Below are 22,990 nucleotides of genomic sequence, written 5' to 3' on the forward strand. Positions count from 1 at the left end.
GAGAAGAGTCTGGCCACACCTGGCAATGCTCAAGGCTTATTTCTGGCTATGTGCTCAGTGGACCATCTGTGGTGCTGGGAATCGAGCCCAAGTTAACCATGTGCAAGGCAAGTATCTTACCTACTGTATACTGTATCTCTGGCCCTGCAGCTGTATGATTTTTACAGAGCAGAGTATCTTCTTAATACAAAAAAATCAGATCCTGTATTTCTAATCAAAACCTTCCAGTGGTATCCTACAACATTAAGAATAAAAAAAAAAAGAGGCTGGGGCCAGAGAGAGAGTACAGCAGGTAGGCTGCTTGCCTTCCATACAGTCAAATCAAGTTCCAGTCTGGCATCCCATTCGATCCCCTGAGCTCCACCAGGAGTAACTCTGAGTGCAGAGCCAGAAGTAAGCCCTGTGCATCAGGGGGTGTGGCACAAAACACCAAACCCACAAAGAACTTGTAGGAGACTCCTGCTTCTCCCTATGACCTGGCCTCCCACAGCTCTCAAGAGGTGTTCTACAATTTCTTAATCAACCAAAAATTTTCATGCCCAGATTTTTGTATTTGGAGTCCCGTCTGACTGGAATAAGTTCATAGGTCTCTGACCCATTCTATACACTGCTCAAGTCTTTGCTCAAATGTTACCTGTTCAGAAAAGCTACTTGAGGGGCTGGAGTGATAGCACAGCGGGTAGGGCGTTTGCCTTGCACGCGGCCGACCCGGGTTCAAATCCCAGCATCCCATATGGTCCCCTGAGCACCGCCAGGGGTGATTCCTGAGTGCATGAGCCAGGAGTGACCCCTGAGCATCGCCGGGTGTGACCCAAAAAAAGCAAAAAAAAAAAAAAAAAAAAAAAAAAAAAAAAAAAAAAAAGCTACTTGAAACATGGCCCTAAATACTCTACCTAAAACATTACTCCCATAAAACCCACCTATGTAAACATCACAACTGACATGTCCTAGAGTAAAAGGCATATTTCCCTTTCGCAATGGGGGAGAAATACTTCGCAATTTGCTCACCATGGCATTAAATAATATATAAATACACATCTGTTTTCAAATCATGTTATGGATTTGTTTCCTTTGGAGCTACACAAAAAACATCTCCAAGTTGTTCCTGATACTACTGGGGAGCCATGAGATACCAGGGATGTATGCTAGGGTTCCTGTATGCAAAGCATGTGCTCCAGCCTCTGAGCCACTTGCTAGTAAGCCTGGGGCTCTGCTCAGGGCTTGACACTACTATGCTCTGAGGACCACACGCTGACAGAGATCATGCGGGGTCAGCAGCATCAAAGAAACCCCCTATTGTCTCTTGATCCTGATTTATGACTTTAAGAATATTTAAGGAAATGGAGTAACAGTACAGTGGGTAGGGCATTTGCCTTGTACCTGGCCAACCCGGGTTCAATCCCTGGCACCCCATATGGTCCGCTGAGCCAGCTAGGAGTGATCCCTGAGCACAGAGCCAGAAGTGAATCCTAAGCACTACTAGGAAGGGCCATCTCCTACCCAAAGGAGGGAGAAGCAGTCTGAGGGCCAGTGAAAGCAAAGTGGGTAGAAATGGGTAGGGCATTTTGCCTTGCACATGGCCTATCCAGGTTCAATCCCTGGCAATGGGTATGGTCCCCCCAAGCATGCCAGGAGTGATTCCTGAGCACAGAGCCAGGAAAAAGCCCTAAGTGCCATCAGATGTGTGTGTGGAGGAGAGGGGGGAAGTGGGGAGAATAAAAACATTAAAAAGAATATTTGAAGACAGACTTTTTGTTGAAATTTTATTTTTCATGAAACAATGCTAAATAAGTCAACAGTGAGGGGGCAAGCACAGCTGGGTGGTGTAGCCCTAAAAATTAAAAAAAAAAAAAAGTGAGAAGCTGGAGAGATAGTATAGCAAATAGTGTGCTTGCCTTGCACACAGCCAATCTACACCGGATTCGACCCCACAAGCCTCAGCAGGAGTTACCTCTGCATGCAGAGCTGGGAGTAAGCTCTGAGCAGTGCCAGATATGAGGGGGGAGAATAAAAAGTGATATTCTTAAACCATTTAAACATCTGAAAATCTATTTTGTCCTATGGCTACTTCTCTTTCCTTTAGTCTATTCTTAAGTAAAATACAAGTAGGGACAAAAAACAATTTTAATAAAGCACACAACAGCAGCCACCTCTTTCCTAGGAGTATGAAGATCACCTCACGTTCCCACACTACAATGGAGAGTCAAGGGACTCAGTCCAGAGAGCCTATCTACGGCTGCCTTGCTGTTTTATTTCTTCGTCCCCCCACCCCCAATCTTTTGAGCTAGCAGGAATCCTGGTTCAGTATTGTAAACCTCTCTCATGTGACCTACCTACTCCTCACCCATAGATTTTTTGCCCCAACTATGCTTCTGTACTTGACCCAGTACATACCACACTAAATCTTGCCTCAGGCTGACCCCTGCTAGGACTGTACCAACCTGCTCTCCCGCTTTCTTAGTCAAAGTTTCTAATTCACAATAGCCTCTAGTAGTTAACCTGAATTTGAACTATATTTATTTGTTATACTAAACAATAAACAGCCAGTTAGTTCAGGTCCACTTTCATTCTAGAAAGTCATTAAATGTCCATGGCTTGCCATCTAAGTTATGAGGTCAAAGATAATAACTTATCTCATTTATATCCCACATACATTACTATTACATTTGGAAAAAATCCATAGAATACCTTAGACTGGCAGATAAATCCTAAGAGAAAGACTAAACAAGGCAGAATTCAGTAACAACAGGTTTTCTTGGGAACTACAGATATAAACATCATCCCCAAGGACCACCAGAAGCAATCCCCGAGCACAGATGCAGGGTAGCCCCCAGCACCAAAATCCCCACCAAAAAATGAAGACTTTAGGGCTAGGAGCTAGCTCAGGCTCAAGCATACATTCAATTTCCAGCATCAGGCACTTCCAGATGGGACCTCCCTCAGGAGAGAAATAAAAGCATTGGTTTCTATTTGAATTGCTTGATATTGGTAAATATTAAGCAAAACAGAAAATGTAAAGGGAAAAATACTTCATCCAAAAAAAACTTTATGGTCAAAGTAAACCAACACTTAGAACAATTCTCTCCCAGAATTTACTAAACTCCACAGAGAAAAAGGTATATTAGAAGGGTGTCTTCTTCATTTAATGAAGACTAGAGCCTATCACTTCATAAACAAACCCAGTATACATGCATCTAGAAACAAACATCAGTTCAAGAAGCACAGCAGAAACCAGGGAATCACAGCACAAGTTTATTTCAACTCTTAAATATACCTTTATCATTAGGTAACTTTAGAGTCATCCATGACTATTACTGATCTTCATTATCTGACACCGAAAACTTCAAAATCTGAACCTCAATTTAATTCACAACAGTTCTTTTGTCCAGAATTTTATCACATGGCCCCAGTTCTTTTTCTCTCTCTTTTTTTTTTTTTTTTGGCTTTTGGACGATGCCTAACGGTGCTCAGGGATCACTCCTGGTGGGGCTCAGGGGACAATATGGGGGGCTGGGAATCGAACTTGGGTCGGCCACGTGCAAAAATGCCCTACCCACTGTAATATCGCTTGGCCCTTCCCTACCCACACCAACGTCCGCCCCAGTTCTTTTTTTTTCCCTCATTTTTTATTTTATTGAATTACCATGGGATAGAGTCCCAGTTGTTTTTTAAGTAACACCCTGAGCTAGAGATTAAAGCTTTCCACAAATCATGTGAGCACATCCTGAGATGATTGTGACACAGTGTCATGAGTACACACACAGACAATCACCTCCTAAAAGAAAGACTTCTAAAGTGAAACTGAGGCTCAAAAACTCAAGTGGTGCCAACTTGGTGTCACTGGTGTTTACTAAGTATGTGTCAGATGTGAAATTAAACCCGGGACAGGAGTGATAATACAGCTACGCGGGTTCGATCTCTGGCATCTCATATGGTCCCCCGGGCACTGCCAAAAACAATTTCTGAGTACAGAGCCAGGAGTAACCCTGAGCATCGCTGGGTGTGACCAAAAAAGACAATATATATATATATATATACATATATATATACATATATATGTATATATATATATATATACACACATATATAAGTCAAATGCTTCCTTCCTACGCACATTAGCAACTTAGTTCTCTAACACTTCCCCCAGACGTTATAGCCTTTTTTGTGCTGTCTCATACCTAACACTTTTATTTTTTTTTTTCAAAGGCTTAAAGATGCAGTGATGAGTGAAAGGGGAAATCTTAAGAGACACAGGGAGCTATTTTTAGATTAAGAACCTACAGTGAATCATTTGAAGCAATGCTAAGATAGGGCTTAGACCCACTATGATGACACATGTATCACAGGCCTAAAAATCACTATACTTGGTAAACATATCAATAGTATGTAGTTCTCTTCAGGCATTATGAAAACTTAACAATTCCATCATCTACAGTCCTTTGATAGCCTCAAAAACACTTGGAGGGGGCTGGAACAATAGCACAGCAGGTAGGGCATTTGCCTCTAAAAAAAAACCGGCCAAACCGGGTTCAATTCCCAGCATACCATATGGTCCCCTGAGCACTGCCAGGAGTAATTTCTGAATGCATGAGCCAGGAATAATCGTTGTGCATCGCTGGGTGTGACCCAAAAAGCACTGTAGCACTGCACTGTCATCCCATTGTTCACCGGTTTGCTCGAACGGGCACAGTAACGTCTCCATTGTGAGACTTGTTACTGCTTTTGGCATATTGAATATGCCACAAGACAAATAAATAAATAAATAAAAAGCACCTGGAATCTTAGAGACAAAGTCACATGAGGTGAAAATGACAACTGTCATCCTAGAAAACTATACCAAGGCAAGCCTCAAGCAAAATGAACTTTGCAAGTGCAATTTGTCAGTTAGACAGAAATAAAATATACAGCCTAGGGTCAGAGAGACTGTACAAGGTTAAGGCCCTTGCTTTGCATGCCGCTGACTGGGGTTCAATCCCAAGCACCATATATGGTCCCCCAAGTTCCTCCAAGAGTAGAGTAAGTCCTTAGCACAACTGGGTGTGGCCGAAAACCAAAAAACTCAAAACAAAACTGGAGACGTTCAGTAAGGATGTTTTCTTATTTTCAGTAACCATACAGAACCCAGAGAGGGCCTTACACATAGGAATTATGTGTTCTAGTACTGAACAACATCACTAGATTTGGGGGGGTTGTTTGCTTTTGGGAGGGCGGCACGTAGGCCACACCCAGCACTGCTCAAGATTTACTCCTGTACATTGGTACATCTTAGAGGGTAATTTATTTGTCACTGTCATCCCGTTGCTCATCGATTTGCTCGAGCGGGCACCAGTAACGTCTCCATTGTGAGACTTACTGTTACTGATTTTGGCATATCAAATACGCCACGGGGAGCTTGCCAGGCTCCGCTGTGCGAGCGAGATACTCTCGGTAGCTTGCTGGGCTCTCCAAGAGGGGGGAAGGAATCGAACCCAGGTAAAAATTAAAAAGAATTTAAGAACTTGTTCTAGAGATGTATCTGTACATTATATGGGTACAAGGATTAAAAAAAGGATCAGGAGGCTGGAGAAATAATATACCAGGTAAGTCACTTGCCTTGTAAGCAGCAGATGCAGTTTCAATCCCCAGCACCCTACATGGTACGTTGAGCACCACCAGGAGTAAGTAATCCCTGAGTGCAGAGCCAGGAGTAAGCCCTGAGCATTGCGCGGTGTGGCTCAAAAGATTTTTATAAAGCCAAGGATAAGGCTCAGTGGTAAGCCTTGCACATGTGAGGCCCTGAATTTAATTCCCAGTATCATATTCCCCCCAAGCACTGCCAGGAGTGATCTCTGAGCACCCAAGCTGGCAAAAGCCCCTAGCACAATCAAGTATAGGCCCCCAACAAAAAATATTAATCAAGTGATAATAAAATAATTTTTAATTTAAAACTATTATCTACACAGTTTAAAAATACACAGAAGGGCCTAGGGAGATAGTATAGGGCTAGGGCACTTGCCTTGTACACTGTTAACTTGGGTTTGATCCCCAGCACCACATATGATCTCCTGAGCACCACCAGGAAAAATCCCTGAGCACAGAACCACAAGTAAGCCCTGGGCACTGACAGGTGTGGCCCAAAAGTAAACAAACAAACAACAAAAAATTATAGGAATGAATTGAAAAAAATACATGCTTGAAATGTTTAAGAAACCAAGGCTAGAGAGGGTGGCTCAGTGGCAGAGCACTTGCTTTAGAGGAGTGAAGTCCTGAATTCAATCTCCAACTAGGACCACACAAGGAGTGACCCCAATCACTGCCAGGTATGCCCCCCCAAAAGAAGGTAAACTTCAGCGTGGGGGAAAAAAACGCTCAAGTGATACAGCACATGTCCAGTATGTGAAAGGAACTAAGATCAACCCCCAGCAATGCCAGGTGCAGCCCCAGTGGTCCCTGAACATTAATGGGTCCAAGAAGCACTTAACCACACTGACCACCAGATAGGCTACAAAACCAGAATAAACATCACTGGGAGTGGTCCAGGGACAATCAATTCCACTGGATGTGGCCCTATATGTTTCACAGTATGTATAGAAATGCAAAGAGAAGATATCTGGAAGGGGCTCAATAGGTCAAAGTGCATGCTTTGCATGCAGAAGCCCTGGGTTTAATCCCCAATACCTCAGCATTGCTATGTGTGTTCACTGGCATTGAGCAAGGAGTATGCCCTAACCACAAGGTGTAGTCCAAAAAATATATAAGAATATTTAGGAAATGGACAATACTCTTTATAAAGTATGAATGAAATTACAATAGGTATATATTTTTATTACTATTTGTACATAACAATATGTATATCTTATAGCCTAATTCTCCCTCTCAGAGAACCTGGCAAGCTACCAAAAGCTTTCTGCCCGCACGGGAAAGCCTGGAAAGCTCCCCGTGGCATATTCATATGCCAAATACAGTAACAATGATGGGTCTCATTCTCCTGACCCTGAAAGAGCCTCTAATGCGGCACCACTGGGAAGGACGAGTAAAGAGAGGCTGCTAAAATCTCAGGGCTGGGATGAATGGAGATGTTACTGGGCCTGCTCGAGCAAATTGACGATCAATGGGATGATAGTGATAGTGATAGTGATTTGTATCTAAATAAATCAGGCTCTCAAATAGTCTTTATTTTATTATTTTATTCTTTTCTGCAGTGTTAAGGATTAAACCCATACATGCAATGACTCATACATGCAAGGCAAGCCCTCTGCCACTGAGTCAATCTGTCTTTCTGGTGTTCAATGGTTCCAATCTAAGTCAGTCTTTCTTTGGGAAGTAGGTCCAAAGAACTCCTACTCTTGGAGGATTGGAGTCCTTTGGAGTTGGAAAGCTAGGACAGAGATTGAGGTTCTTGCCTTACAAGGGTTGGAGAGCTAGAACAGAGATTAAGTTTTTTGCCTTACATAAAGCTGACCCTGGTTCCATACCTGGCACCACAATGTTCCAAACAAGTGCACCACTGGGAGCAGTTCCCACACACATGGTTGGGAGCAGCCCCAAGTACAGCCAGGCACCTGGGCATGACCCAAATACAAAACCAAAAAAATGCTCTTAAAATTTGTTTCAAGGGATCAGAGCAATAGTACAGCAGGTAGAGCATTTGCTTTGCACGTTGCCAACCCAGATTCAATCCCGGCATCCCATATGGTCCCCCAAGCACCACCAGGAGTAATTCCTGAGTGCAAAGCCAGGAGTAACCCCTGAGCATCGCTGGGTAGGGTGTAACTCAAAAAGAAAAAAAAAATTTGTTTTAAACAGTTACAACAACAGCTTCAAATATGACTTACCTGAATTGAAAAACATCTGCCTCCATCTGCTACAGAACACTCAAAGAGAATTGTTTTAAATATCAAGGAAATGGAAACAATTCAATAGTCATCATCGAAGTAGCAAAAGTGCTCACCATTTTCCATGCTTTCCAGTTTCTGAACCTTTGCTTCATGCAATTTCCTGCCTGAAATCCGCTTAGCTACTTATCACATGTCCAAATCCTGCCAATCCTTCAAAACACAGGTTAAACACCTACTCTACACCAAATCTTCTCTAATGCCCTCAGTCAGGCTAATGCTCTTTCTTGAACCACAGCACCATCCTCTCAGGCACTTTCCTCTTTCTAGTACTCAATAGTATACTGTCTTATTCCCATTAGTGAGAAAGTTCTTTATAGTCATTTGATAAAGAAATTAAACTGGTATTTCAATAAAGTATATAATAAACATAAAATAGTAAAAAAATTAAAAGTGTAGGTTTTTCTTATATTTTCATTTTAAGGGAGTGGCAACCAAAGTCGGTGTCACACATATGCAAAGTAGGTGTTCTACCATGTACATTCCTGACCCTGAATTTATTTTAATTAAGCAAAGTTTACAGATGAGAGTTTGAAAAGGAAGATTTCTTTCCACCCATTTTCCCCAGTGCCCTAGGAAATGCCGCCTTAAAAAGCAATCAATTGGGCTGGAGAGATAGCTGGTTGGGTATTTGCCTTGGTTCAACCTCCAGCATCCCAAATGGTCCCCCAAGCGAGTCACAAATAACCCCTGAACACCGCTGGTATGCTACCCCCCCAAAAAAATTGGGACTGAGAGACAGTAGAGAGTAAGGTGCTTGCTTCGCATGCTGCCAACCAGGTTCAATCCCTAGCACCACATATGGTGGTCCAAGCCAGTCAGGAAGGATCCCTGAATAGAGAGACAAGAGTATACTCTGAGCACAGCTGACAGTGGCTCAAATACTGAAATACAAAACAAACAAAAAAAAAACCTATAAGTAATCATTAAAACCAATTTCCCATCACAGGATTTTAAGAAACACCTGACTTGATAGAATTCATAACTTCGGGTGTAAATTGACAGAGTAGCTTGTAAATAACATAAAAATTAATTTATAATTATTTATAAATTAAAATTACAATTATATGAAGCCCACATTGTACTTGTGTGCTAAGGCAGATAAAATATGACAACCAACAGAAGGAAAAGTAAACTGTGTCTGTAACTTGCAAAACTAAAACCATCTTGGGTTCCAGCAGCTAAGGTGCGTGCTCTGCATGAGGCCAACTCAGAATGTATCCCAGACATTCTATAAGGTCTCCCTAACCCTGCCAGGAGTAACCCCTAAGACAGAACTAGGAGTAATTCCTGAGCACTGCCAGATGTGGGTCCCTCTCTGGGGGGAAAAAAAAAAAAAACTAAAGTTATCCTGCACTGTGAGAAAAGTCAGCGTTCAGGACAATTACAAAATTATTTTAAGCATACAAACAATGCAAATAATTAAAACTTTTTCATGAAGAAAGAATTATTGAAGAGGATTGGAGAAATAGCACAGCAGGCTGTAGGCCGGAGTGGTTGCTGTCGAAATGGGCAAGTTCATGAAACCCGGGAAGGTGGTGTTGGTCCTGGCCAGATGCTACTAGGGACGCAAATCGGTCATCGTGAAGAACATTGATGACAGCACCTCAGACCGCCCCTACAGCCATGCCCTGGTGGCTGGGATTGACTGCTATCCCCGAAAAGTGACAGCTGCCATGGGCAAGAAGAAAATCACCAAAAGGTCCAAGATCAAGTCTTTCGTGAAAGTTTATAACTATAATCACCTTATGCCCAAAAGGTACTCCGTGGACATCCCCTTGGACAAAACCATCCTCAACAAGGATGTCTTCAGAGACCCAGCTCTTAAATGCAAAGCTCGGAGGAGGCCAAGGTCAAGTTCGAGGAGAGATACAAGACGGGCAAGAACAAATGGTTCTTCCAGAAGCTCCGGTTTTAAATGTTGTTTCAATCATTAAAAAGTCAAATCAAAATTCATTAGTTATTCAGTAGGGGTAGGGGGTGGGGGCGGGGGGTAAACTGGGGTTTCTGGTGGTGGAATTTGGGCACTGGTGAAGGGAAGGGTGTTTGAATATTGTATAACTGACATATAAACCTGAGAACTTTGTAACTTTCAAAAAAAAAAATATTAGGTGGAAAGCCATGAACCTTCATTTATACTTCAACATCCTTATGTTTCTCAATAAATACTATTTGGTCCATGGCAAAAAAAAAAAAAAAGTCAAATCAAAAAAAAAAAGAAAAGAAATAGCACAGCAGGTAAGGCACCTCTTGCATGTGGCTCACCTGCCATCACATATGGTCCCTTGATCCCTACCAGGACTGATCCCTGAGCATAGAACCAGCAGTAAGGCCTGAGCACAGTGTGGCCCCAAAACAAAACAAAAAATTACTGAAGGGTTCCATAGAGACTCTAAGCTTCTCAGTGAGCCTGAAAAAAAGTGCTAAGCCTGTACAAGTAAAACTTTAAAGAATGTAGATGCTTGTAAAGCTAGGATTTCATTTTAGGAGAGAGGAGGCAAGCCAGCAGTGCTCATAGCTACCCCTAGCACGGTGCTTGGAGCAAAAGCTTCCTTATACACAGCTGACCCAGGCACAATTCCTGGCACAATTGGTACCCTGAGCCTCATCAGGAGTGAACCCTAGCTCAGAGCTGGGAGTAAGGCCTGAGCACTATGGGGTGTGGTGCCCCCCACCTCCAAAAAGGTTGAGGGGAACTCAAACCAAAAGACACTCCATCAATCTTGTTAGGAAAAATTTACCTAGCAATAGGGCTTGCCTTGCACATGGCCAACCCAGGTTCAATCCCCAGCATATCTATGGTCCCCTAGGCACCACCAAAAGTAATTCCTTAGTGGACAGCCAAGAGTAACCGCTGAGCGTTGCCAAGTGTGGTCCCTCAGAAATAATTTTTTACCTAGCAATAAAAATTTAAAGCCATCACTAACAAGTTTCAGGAGGAGCAGAGCAGAGCAGTAGTACAGAAGGTAGGGTTCTTACCTTGCACACAGCCAACCAGGTTCGATCCCCAGCACCCCATACAGTTCCCTGAGCACTGCCAGAAGCAATCCCTGAGTGCAGAGCCAGGAATAAGCCCTGAGTACTGCCTGGTGAGGTCAAAAATCAAAATCAAAAAAAAATTTAGTAAAAATTCTTTAGTGAATACTGAACCGATTATAGTATTCATAAAGTAATGAAGGGCATATTAATTAACAAATCTGTTAAAACTATATTATCCACTGGGATTTAGAGTGCAGACTGCAATATTGATTCATTGCTTCTCTCAAAGTAACGGAATTTCTGATTTTTGACTTCGCATATAACTATCTCCACAAAAGACTAATATATTCCAGCTTCCCTTGCAGCTATTTGGGTCCCTGTGACTTGATACTAATTAAATAAGAACAGAAACGTGTGTGCACAACTTCTGAAAGCATCTTCACAGAACAGGGATGTGGCCAGCTTTCATCCTTTCCTCCTTACAAATGAGAATGCGAACTGGAAAATGTAGCTTTGACTAAAAGGGGGTCTCTAATAAGCTCATACTAGGGATATGGACTCCCATGATTCACATGAAATAACGGATAGTTCTCTCCGGTTCAAGCTATAGTTATTTTGGGTTTCTGCCACTCACTACTACCTAAATCCTACTTAAATTTAAGCAAAGCTATAAAGAATACCACACATCTGAGTGGTACTACATCAAATTTTGTGGTTTTGCTTTTGTTTCTTGGGCCACACCCAAGAATACTGAAGGGTTACTCCTGGCTCTGCACTCTCGAATCACTCACTCCCTGGCAGGTCTGAGGGACCACATGAAATGTGAGACAGCCATGTGCAAGGCAAACACCCTACCCACTGTACTATCTCTCCAGGCCCTATCATCAAACAATTTCTAACATATATTCTAACAGTAAAAATAAAAACTGATTTTCCTTATTTAATCAAATAACTAAGTAGCTCTAATATGCTTCTCTATACTGATATTATCAAAAACTGATTAAGAAATCAGTTTCCAAGACCAGAGAGAGTACTGCCTGGGGCTAGAGCCATAGCACAGCGGGTAGGGTGTTTGCCTTGCACACGGCCGACCTGGGTTCAATTCCCAGCATCCCATATGGTCCCCTGAGCACCGCCAGGAGTAATTCCTGAGTGTACAGCCAGGAGTAACCCCTGTGCATCGCCAGGTGTGACCCAAAAAGCAAAAAAAAAGAAGGATGCCTGCCTTGCACAAGGCAGACTGGGGTTCCATCTCTAGCACCACACACAGTCCCACAAGCACTGCCAGGGGTGATCTCTAAGCACAGAACCAGAAGTAAGCCCTAATTACTGCTAGATCTGGCCCATAAAACAAAAACAAAAGCTGGGACCAGAGCAATAATACAGTGAGTTGGGCACTTGCCTTGCTTGCAGCAGAGCTGAGTTTAATGCCCAGCACCACATAGGGTCCCTGACCCTCTTCAGGTCTGACACCTGTACAGACAGGTGCAACCCATGAGCACCACTGGGTATTTGACCCCCTCCCCCGCCCTGCCCAAGGGTAGGGGGGGGGGAACTTCAGCTTCCTGAATGTCTTGGGTTCAACACACTAAGACAAATCACCACAGGCCTCAATAATACAAATCAATATAATTCATTCAATGAACAAATAAATACCTACTGAATTCTTCACATGCTATGCAAGGAATACCAAAGTAACCAAAATAGGCAAAGTCTGTGCCATCCAATAGTTTACAGGATAGCAATGTTACTAAAGTTGCAGAATATGAGCATAATACTCTGAAAGACTTGCTGTTTCTAAAACCTCTAAGTTTATTATTCCCACTTCTGTTGTCATATAGTCTTATTTCTGGCACAGCATGCTGTGAACAGGCCTCAGCTAAACTATTCCTCAAAAACTACACTCCTATAAGCAAAATTAGCATCAGCATATTACCAAACTGCCACAGCAGATATCACAATGCTGAGATACTTTTCCAAATGGCAACTTTGCTGTATCATCTGGCATGTTATCATTAATTTCATCTTCAAGAGTAAGCCAAGCTATACAATTGAAAACTACCCCAAGGTCCCAGGGACTGTCCTAAAAAGAGGTCAGAGCGACAGTACAGTGGATAGGGCATTATGCCTTGCATGCATACAATCCAGGTCTGAACCCCAGCATCCCATATGTTCCCTGATCAGGGACATTTTGCTATAGATCTCAGACTGCAGTAATTCCTGAGTGCAGAGCCAAGAGTAACCACTAAGCATCGCCTGGTATGACCCAAAATGACCAAAAAAAATTTTTTAAAAGAGGGCCAGAGAGATAGTAGAGCATGTAAGGCACTTGCCTAATGAGAGGTCTACCTGGGTTCAATCCCCACGACCACAAATGGTCGCACCAAACCCCACCAAGAGTGTTCCCTGAGTTCAGAGCTAGGAGTAAGCTCTGTGCACCATCAGGCGTGATCCCACTCCCAGGAAGAGCCAAGGATGTGGTTCAAGAAGTAGAATGTGGGGGCTGGAGCGATAGCACAGCGGGTAGGGCGTTTGCCTTGCATGCGGCCGACCTGGGTTCAAATCCCAGCATCCCATATGGTCCCCTGAGCACAGCCAGGGGTGATTCCTGAGTGCAGAGCCAGGAGTGACCCCTGTGCATTGCTGGGTGTGACCAAAAAAAAAAAAAAAAACTCTTTGAGGGGCCAGGAAATAACAGAGCAGTTGGGACATATGCCTAGCATGTGTCAAACACAATTTCGAGTCCTGGCACCACATGGTCCCGAGTATCACCAGGTGCCTCCCTGGAGGTCCCAGCACCACAAGGGTATGCCCCGGCATGTCCGTCACCATAGAGTCCAAGCAGTAGTGCATGTTCAAAAACAATGGCCCAGGGGGCTGGAGTGATAGCACAGTGGGTACGGCGTTTGCCTTAAACGCGGCGGACCCGGGTTCTATTCCCAGCATCCCATATGGTCCCCTGAGCACCGCCAGGGGTGATTCCTGAGTGCAGAGCCAGGAGTGACCCCTATGCATCGCAGGGGGTAACCCAAAAAGAAAAAAAAAACAGTAACTTAATTGCTTTAAGTTAATAACTTTTTTTTAAGGCAGAAAGTAAGGTAGTTACACAAAGAGTCAAGTCCATGTTTGAGTTGCTCCTCAAAGGTCATAGACTGACCTTACTGGAGAGTTGAAGCTAGACCAAAATAATTCAAGTTCTCTCTCCCCCTACACCTTCTTGAACCTAAAAGAGCAAACAGGGGCTGGAGCAATAGCACAGCGGGTAGGGCGTTTGCCTTGCATGCAGCTGACCCGGGTTCGATTTCGGGTTCGAACCCCTGTGCATCGCCAGGTGTGACCCAAAAAGCGCAAAAACAAAAAAAGGAGGAAACAATAATTTATTGGGTCAGAGTCCAAAATATAGACCGATCCTTGTTTATAAACATGAAGACTTGGTGCCAGAGAAACAGCACAAGGATGAGCAGGTGTGACCCCTAGCACCTGATGCTCCCCTAGTCTGGTGTTGGTTGCCCCGAGGCCAAATATACAGATACAGATATACAGAGAGAGAGGAGAGATTAAAAGTTCCACATATGTGAGGGTTTCCCTCCTTATACTGTTCATTTCCTTCACACATACTCTCCAAGACTGTCTGGATCTCCTGTAAAGTGGTCAGCCAATGGGATTAAGGAGAAAGGAAGATTTCTTATTTAGATTTTAAGCTTAAGCAATACACTCCAAACCCTATCTACTAGAAAACTTTGCATTGTCTTTCTAGCCAAATGTCCAATTAAGAACCCTTTGAGGGGCTGGAGAGATAGCACAGCGGGTAGGGCGTTTGCCTTGCACGCGGCCGACCCGGGTTCGAATCCCAGCATCCCATATGGTTCCCTGAGCACGGCCAGGGGTAATTCCTGAGTGCAGAGCCAGGAGTAACCCCTGTGCATCGCCAGGTGTGACCCCCCCCCAAAAAAAAGCAAAAAAAAGAATAAAAAAAAATAAATAAATTTATTAAGAACCCTTTGAGGGGAGGGCTGGAGCGATAGCACAGCGGGTAGGGCGTTTGCCTTGCATGCGGCCGACCTGGGTTCAAATCCCAGCATCCCATATGGTCCCCTGAGCACAGCCAGGGGTGATTCCTGAGTGCAGAGCCAGGAGTGACCCCTGTGCATTGCTGGGTGTGACCCCCCCAAAAAAAAAAAAACTCTTTGAGGGGCCAGGAAATAACAGAGCAGTTGGGACATATGCCTAGCATGTGTCAAACACAATTTCAAGTCCTGGCACCACATGGTCCCGAGTATCACCAGGTACCTCCCTGGAGGTCCCAGCACCACAAGGGTATGCCCGGGTATGTCCGTCACCATAGACTCCAAGCAGTAGTGCATGTTCAAAAACAATGGCCCAGGGGGCTGGAGTGATAGCACAGTGGGTACGGCGTTTGCCTTGCACGCAGCGGACCCGGGTTCAAATCCCAGCATCCCATATGGTCCCTGAGCACCACCAGGGGTGATTCCTGAGTGCATGAGCCAGGAGTGACCCCTGTGCCGCCCCCCGCCCCCATCCTACAGGTGAGGATCAAGCCATAGTACAGCAGAAAGGGCACCTGCCTTGCACACAGCTGACACACGACTAACACCTGCATCCTATTATGGTTCCCTGAGCCCATGATGATGATCCCTGAGTACAGAGACAGGAGTTAGCCCTGAGCACCAGAGGTTGGGAGAACATGGGTTAAAAATCTGCTGTAGGGGCTGGAGCGATAACATAGCCGTTAGGGCGTTTGCCTTGCATGCGGCTGACCCGGGTTTGAATCCCAGCATCCCTATGGTCCCCTGAACACCGCCAAAAGTAATTCCTGCATGCAGAGCCAGGAGTAAAGTAACCCCTGTGCATCACCGGGTGTGACCCAAAAAGCCAAAAAAAAAAAAAAAATCTGCTTTAAGTGCTGTCCCCAAACAAGCTTTCCAAGGAAAACAGAGTTGTGAAAAGATGGCCTATATAAAAATATTTCAGTGATGCTTAATGTATATTTTACATTTGTACAGCATTGGAACTGGGACAGGTCTTTCAGTTTAATTGGCAGCATTTTTTTTTCATTATGGGAAGTATATCTTACAATGGTAACGACGTGCCTCTTCTGATAAATTCGATGAAATACATATTCAAAATACATTTACTGGAGCCAAGGAGATCATTCAAAGGTTTACAGGGCATGCACTGCATTGCTGGAGTCCTAGGTTGAAGCCTTTGGTAAAGTATCAAATGGTTCCCTCAAGAACCGCCATAAGTATCCCTCAAGTACCACACTCGAAGTAGCCCCAGGACCCCAGAGTATGGCCCAAAAATAACAGAAAAACAGAATTCATGGAGCCAGAGCCAGAGTACAGCAGGCAGAGCATTGGCCTTGTACATCCAGAGCTCAATCCCCAGAACCCCTTAAGGTCCCCAGAGCCTGTCAAGAGTAAGCCCTTAGCACCGTAGGTGTGGCCCAAAAACAAAACAACAGGGACACACACACACAAAAAAAAAAAAATATTTACTTCTATGTGTAGGCATACTTACCTGGTAAAATTAAAGAAAAACTCCCTGGGGGCTTGAGAGATGATAGTACAGCAAGTAGGGCACTTGCCTTGCATACAGCAGACCTGGATTCAATCCCCAGCATCTCATATGGTCCTCTGAGTCCCGCCAGGAGTAATTCCTGAGTGCAGAGTCAGGAATAAGCCCACAGCACCACCAGGTGTGTCACAAAAAAAAAAAAAAGAAAAGAAAAGGAAAAGGAAAAGGAAAAGGAGAAGGGGAAGGGGAAGGGGAAAGGAAGGGAAGGGAAGGGAAGGAAAAGAGGAAGGAAGGAAGGAAGGAAGGAAGGAAGGAAGGAAGGAAGGAAGGAAGGAAGGAAGGAAGGAAGGAAAAAAGCAAGGAAGGAAGGGAGGAAGGAAGGAAGCAAGGAAAGATGGACTGACTCTCTTCCTTCAAGGGATTTAAAGTCAAATTCTTTCTAATTTGCATTAATGCTAAGATGCAAAAGAAACTAATAAACATTAACCCAAGAAATGAAAAGGAAGGTTAAAGAAAGGGAGAAATGTAATTAGATGGTAACAAATGAGTTGACAAGGGGCTGGAGTGATAGCACAGCAGGTAGGGCGTTTGCTTGCCAGGTTCGAATCCCAGCATCCCATATGGTCCCCCAAGCACCGCCAGGAGTAATTCCTGAGTGCAGAGCCAAGAGTGACTGACCCCTGTGCATCGCCAAGTGTGACCCAAAAAGAAAAAAAAAAAGTTGACAAAAAAACACAAGGCAATGTGGCAATGTACCCTAAACACTAAACAGTTTTAATTTAAATTAACAGAAATAGATTGGATCTGATTGTCAGAACAACTTGAAGGGAAAAAAACCTCTCTCTCTCTCTCTCTCTCTCTCTCTCTCTCTCTCTCTATATATATATATATATATATATATATATATATAATACACAAATCAATAATCATAGAGGAAGTCCATGAATTATGTGACGACACTCTCCTCTAAGAACCAAAACTACCCTCCAGTTAAAGAAAAGCACTGCTTTTAATACTGAGTACAGAAGGACTTTTTTAAGTTTTGGGGTCACACCCAGCAGTACTCAGGGGTCACTTCTGGCTCTACACCCAGTAATTATTCCTGTCAGTGCTCAGGGGACCATATGATATGCCAGGAATTGAACCCTGGTTAGCCACGTGCAAGTTAAGCACCTTATCTACCATGCTATCTCTCTGGCCCCTAGAAGGACATTTTAATCTTCTGGATGCTCTCTTTTGAACCTGAGTGTTAGCTTAAAATACACAGCAGGAGCAACAGTACAGCTGGCAGGGTGCTTGCCTCACACAGAACAGACCCAGGATCAATCCCCAGCACCCTCTACAGTACCCTGAGCCCCGGCAGGAGTAAGCCCTGAGGAGCAGGTGGAGCCAAAAAATAATAATAATTTTACAAATTCTGACATTCCTCATGTTATGAGGTACAGCTTGGCAACAGAATACAATAGATAAGGCACTTGTCCTATTTGTGGCCAACCTAGGGTTCAATCCTGACACCACATATGGTCCCCTGTGATCTGCAAGGATCAAGCCCTAAACAGAGTTGCTAGGTGTGACCCAAAAAAATGGGAGAAGAAAAATAAAAGAGGTAAAGCTTACCACCCTTTCCTTTGTAAGGAGGCTGAACTGTTTGACTTGATTCTAACAATATGGTAAAAGTGATGAGCGGAGTTTGAGTCTAGATCTTAAAAAACATGGATTACGGCTTTGTCTTGTTAGGTTCCTCTCTCTAATGTCTCATTTTGCAGGAAGTCAAATCCCAAACCATGAGATCATTCTAATAACCAAATAGAGAGGCCTAAGTGATAAACAATGGGCTCCCTGCAGCGGTTTTCCTGCCCAGAGAGAAGAGCATGATAAATCTAGTAATCCCCAGTCCCAGTCAAGGCTTCAGGTGATACAACCCTGACATCTTGACTGAAGACCTCTGAGCCACGGGGCTAGACAGAGACTACAATGAGGTGGGCACCTGCCTTGCACACAACACATTTGGTTGCTGGAGCACTGCCTGGAATAATTCTTGAGTGCAGAGCCAGGAGTAACCCCTGAGCATTGCCAGGTGTGACCCAAAAATAAAAGAAGAACCTTTCTCTAAGCCAGAAAAATGCAGTTATATCATTTCCAAACTACCAACTATACAAAACAATGAAATAAATCTACTACACTACTAAGTTTGAGGGTAATTTATTATGTAGCAACAAGTACCAAATACAACCCCATGATATCTTGTGTCTCAAAAATACAATTTCCTGGGGCTGGAGTGATAGCACAGTGGGTAGGGCATTTGCCTTGCATGCGGCCGACCCGTGTTTGATTCCCAGCATTCCATATGGTTCCCCAAGCACCGCAGGAGTAATTCCTGAACGCAAAGCCAGGAGTAACCCCTGAGCAAAGCCGGGTGTGACCCAAAAAGCCAAAAAAAAAAAAAAATACAATTTCCTGGGGACCAGGAATACAGGCTAGAATATGAATTTCTCATGCAGGAGGCTCCGGTTCTAGTCTTGAACCTTCATGGTGCCCCAGGAGGGAAAAAAAAAACCCTTAGTACTCAGCCAGTAATAGTCCACAACTGCTGGTGTGGCTCAAAAACAAAAATAAATGAAATATAAGTTTATCTATTAATGTATATACTAATAGCCAGTACACAGGGCAACTTACAGAAAACTATTCTCTTCATCTCTGCATGCCTATAAGGCTAAATTCAATGAATTGCCATGTTGTCTTTGTTGTTGTCTATCACATTACTGGTTGAAAGATTCTTACCAGTGCTTACAAAATACTGACAGCAGTTTCCAAAAATGAAATAACTAAATGCTGAATAAAAGCTTAGCTACTGAAATAAAAATGGCATAACTACTGGATTCAGGTAAAAATACATGCATACACAAATATAGAGAGATGTGACTGATATAATCAAGAGAGAAATATGAGGGTGGAGGTGAGAAAAACAAGTGAAATAAGAGATAACATTTGCAATCATCAAAAATATCCAGGGAGAATCAGAAAGATAGCACAGCAGGTAGGGCGCTTGCCTTGCACAAAGCTGAGCTTGATCCCAGGACCCTGTATAGCCCCCAGGTCTCTCCAGGAGTGATCCCTGAACAGAGCTAGGAGTAAGTCCTGAGTACTGCCATGTGCGATTTTTTTTTTTAGGTACAGCAGGCAGAGTGCTTACCTTGCATACAGTCAACGTGAGTTCAATCCCCTCACCCCCGCAACCCCCGCACCTAATACGACCACCCAAACCCAAGACTGGAGTGATTCCTAAGGGCAGAATCAGGAATAAGCCCTGATCACCACCAAGTGTGGCCCAAAAACAAACCAAAAGAGTGCATATATATTATTATTATGAGACTTCACTATTGAAGATTAAAAAAAAAAAAAAGACAAACCACTTGTTTAAGAATTTAACAAACTACTAGTTCCATGAACTGAAGGACAGCACAGCAGGTAGGGCGTTTGCCTTGCACACGGCTGACCCGGATTCGATTCCTATGCCCCTCTCGGAGAGCCCAGCAAGCTACTCAGAATATCTCGCCCTATGGCAGAGCCTGGCAAGCTGCCCATGGGTATTTGATATGCCAAAAACAGTAACAACAAGTCTCACAATGGAGACTTTACTGGTGTCTGCCCAAGCAAATCCATGAACAAAGGGACACAGTGCTACAATGTTACTAGTTCCATACAGTCATGAAATATTCTGTGAGACAAAAATTAAATCAGGGCCAGAGTGATAGTACAGAGATAGGGTGCCTGCCCTGCACGCAACAGACAAGGTTCAATATCTGGCACCATAGGAATTACCAGGAGTGATCCCTAAACACAGAACCACCAATAAGCCCTTCCCACCACAAAGTGTGGCCCCCCAAAAAAACTAATAATAAAAAAGAATGTCTCTCAGGGGCAACAGACATAGTAGAGCAGGTCAGGTGCTTGCTTTGAACAGTCAACCTGGGTTCAATCCCCTGCATCCTATATGGTCCCCCAAGCACCGCCAGGAATAATTCCTGACTGTAGAGCGAGGAGTAAGCCCTGAACACCTCTAGGTGTGCCCATCCCACCCCAAATAAAAAGGTTTTTATCCTGTAAGACATTTATTTTGTATTTTGTTTTGTTTGGATCACTCCTAGCAGGTTCAGGATTGAATCTGGGATGGCAGCGTTCAAAACGAACACCCCACCCACAATATTTCTGAAGCACTAATATACATTACAAATTCATTTGACCTCAGGACCCTGAAAATGTTTGCAACATTAGCAGAGACTGGATGCAGAAATACTGACTGGAATAAGCTGGCATTATTCAAAACAAGTGGGTAGATTAACAGGAAACAAAAGGAAAACAAAACAAAGGTGGTATGAAGTGATCTCCAAAAAAGATATCATACCTGAGTAGCAGTTATGACTATACTGAGTTTCTTGAAAGAATATCTATTTTTTGTTTGTTTTGTTTGTTTTCTGATTTGGGGCAGTACTCAGAAATGCTCAGAGATAACTCCTGGCTGTGCACTCAGGAATCAACCCTGGTAGTGCTTTGGGGACCATATGGGATGCTGGGAATCAAATCCAGTTGGATGTTCCAGTCCCTTAAAGGAATATTTTCTGCTAGATAAGCTATCAAAAGCAACAACAGCTGCATCAGATGTCAGTAAAAATAAAGATGGAGAAAATATGATAGGATATAACCGAAGAAAAGAAACTCCCTCTTCTCAGGCCTTGGTTCAGAATGCCTCCAATAACCAGTTTCTCTTTGTGCCTCCAAGAGAACTGGCTTGACTAGATAAGGTCAAATCCAGAAGGCTGGTAGGACGCTTAAGAGGTGTTAAGTCCTAAACCTTTAACCAAACCAACAGTGATGAGGAATAGTAACAGATATTCTCTTGGAAAATATTAAGATAGAAAGTTCCAGGCTGGAGAGAGTATAGCAAAAGGGCACTTGCCTTGCACACAGTCAACAGAGCTCAATTCCTAGCACCCCATCCATAATGCTTCCAGAGCCCTGCTGGAAGTGATTCCTAAGTGCAGAGCCAGGAGTACGGGCTGAGCAGGCCTGGTATGGCCCAAAAACAAACAAATAAAAAGAGATAAAGTCTTTATCTCGGGCCCACAGAGAACAAAGGATTCAAGACACTTGCTGTGCTGGGCCAAAAGATAACACAAAGGGGTCATCATCATCATCATCATCATTATCCCGTTGATCGTTCTCAAGTGGTCTCAGTGACATCTCCATTCGTCCTGGCCCTGAGATTTTAGAAGCCTCTCTTTACTCATCCTTCCCAATGATGCCTCATTGGAGACTCTTTCAGGGTCAGGAGAATGAGATCCAGCATTGTTATTGGTTTTGGCATATGAATACACCATGGGGAGTTTGTGAGGCACTCCCATGTGGGCAGGAAAGTCTCGGTAACTTGCCAGGTTCTCCCAGAGGGAGAACTAGGCTGTAAGATGTCGCTTCCGGGAGCTTGGTTTTAAGTCTATGGATGTTGGCTGTTGGTGGGATTACACAGCACTGGGGGCCTTTAAATTGCTTGTGGCCAAAACAGGTTTGATGCCCAGCACCACATATGGTCAAGGGTCCTACCAGGAGAGATCCCTGAGCACCTCAGAGTGTGGCCCAAAATTAAAACAAAATAAATACTTGCCTTGCATGTGGCTGATGTGGTTGACCCCAATTAGATCCTGACTCCACCATGGTCACTTGAGCATGTATGAGTGACCTCTAAGCACAGAGCTAGACCCGTGAGGAGCTGAGTGGGGTGTTTCCTCCTAAAAATAAAGAGCTCTTATCCTAGAAGTGGAACCAGAGGTATAAAGAAACCGAAACCAGAGATAAAAATTAAGAATTAGGGGGCTGGAACAAAAGCACAGCGGGTAGGGCGTTTGCCTTACTTGCGGCCGACCCAGGTTCGATTCCCAGCATCCCATATGGTCCCCCGAGCACTGCCAGGAGTAATTCCTGAGTGCATGAGCCAAGAGTAACCCCTGTGCATCACCAAATGTGACCCAAAAAGAAAAAAAAAAATTAAGAATTAGGTGGTCCAGGGGCTGGAGAGATAGCACAGAGGGTAGGGCGTTTGCCTTGCACGCAGCCGACCCGGGTTCAAATCCCAGCATCCCATATGGTCCCCTGAGCACGGCCAGGGGTAATTCCTGAGTGCAGAGCCAGGAGTAACCCCTGTGCATTGCCAGGTGTGACCCAAAAAGAAAAAAAAAAAAAAAAGAATTAGGTGGTCCAGTCTTGCTTTTTAATGCCTTGCTTAAGTAATAAAAGCATTCTTTAATAAAAATTTTAAGGTATAGTATTACTGTCCAACTTGAAAAAGCTTAAGTGGTGGCCCTGGATCCACAAAGCAGGACTGCAGGCAGAATTCACATACAGTGATCTACCCTTTTAAGTTATTTTGGAGGGACCTACTTGGCAGTGGTTAGAGCTACTCCTAAATCAGTGCTCAGTCATTCCAGGAACCATGTGGTACTGAGGATGGAACAGGGTTTGGTCACATGCAAGCAAGCTCCTTAGCACCTATTTCTTGAGCCTTGACTCTCAAATAAGGGAAAGAAAAGAAAGAAAAGTGAGAAGAC

The 22,990-nt window shown here is 43.8% G+C and overlaps 1 protein-coding gene and 1 pseudogene across 2 annotated transcripts in view; one reads left to right on the top strand and one right to left on the bottom strand.

The window, feature by feature from the left end:
• The window catches only part of RERE (arginine-glutamic acid dipeptide repeats), a 399,605-nt gene that overhangs the window by 366,356 nt on the left and 10,259 nt on the right, over positions 1–22,990 (bottom strand). The window lies entirely within an intron of this gene.
• LOC101546968 (60S ribosomal protein L27-like) lies at positions 9,383–9,826 on the top strand (annotated as a pseudogene).

This window comes from Sorex araneus, chromosome 5 (genome assembly GCF_027595985.1).
Source record: "Sorex araneus isolate mSorAra2 chromosome 5, mSorAra2.pri, whole genome shotgun sequence".
Taxonomy (NCBI): domain Eukaryota; kingdom Metazoa; phylum Chordata; class Mammalia; order Eulipotyphla; family Soricidae; genus Sorex; species Sorex araneus.